Raw genomic sequence first — 917 nt, forward strand, 5'->3', positions numbered from 1 at the left:
GGTAGCGGCCGCCTACAGAACAGTTTCGTACCCGACGGCTTTCCTCTTAGCGAGAATCATCCCGGTGGAATATCTGGTGGAGCGCTACAGGGATGTCTATCTGGACACACGATCGATACAGGCCGAGGAAATCAGAATTACGCCTCGCATGCACGAGAGGATCAGAGAGCGGGCACTGGACGTGGCATTAGCCAGATAGAAAGATGACTACGAACGACCGGGAACGACGGCAATAGAGGTTAGGAGAGCCATTGTCCCGGTACTGTCACAATGGTTCAAAAGGAGTCACGGTCACCTTACATATCGGATGACACAGATGGTATCCGGGCATGGCTGTTTTAATGACTTCCTACATAGAATACGCAAGGCCCCCGGCTGGGAATGCTCTTTCTGCGACGCTCCCTGCGACAATAATTTGCATACGTTGGGGAGTTGTCAGGCGTGGGACCTGGACCGACAGGCGTTAGTGAACGTAATTGGACAAGACATGTCACTGGGCGCGGTGATCGCGGCCTCGAATCGAACGAAAAGTAGTCAGCATTTAGCAGGTTCTGCGAAGATGTTATGTTGAGAAAGGAGGAGGCTGGTAGAGCCAGGGAGGCGGAGGCGCTAGTGGCGGCAAGGATCTGGGCGGATTACTCCGAAGAGGAGGAGGAGGATGAGTGATACGTACATGTAGCTACTTTGGCTGCTCAGACAACTGCACTGGCAGTTTGTCTTTTTCTCGTTCCATTTTCATTGGCGGTTTTTCACATCTCATTTTCCTGGCGGAAGCCTGTAAAACTCATGGGACCATCTGGCCCCTTAAGTCCAAGCGGTGGGTTCTGTCCCATGTTTTAGAGAGGGGTCCTGATGAAATACTCACCGGTAGTCCCGGGGCCTCTCTCACAGATCTTGCGGGATCTCTCAGGTGGATT

Source organism: Wasmannia auropunctata, unplaced genomic scaffold (genome assembly GCF_000956235.1).
Source record: "Wasmannia auropunctata unplaced genomic scaffold, wasmannia.A_1.0 LD336101.1, whole genome shotgun sequence".
In the NCBI taxonomy this organism is placed as follows: Eukaryota; Metazoa; Arthropoda; class Insecta; order Hymenoptera; family Formicidae; genus Wasmannia; species Wasmannia auropunctata.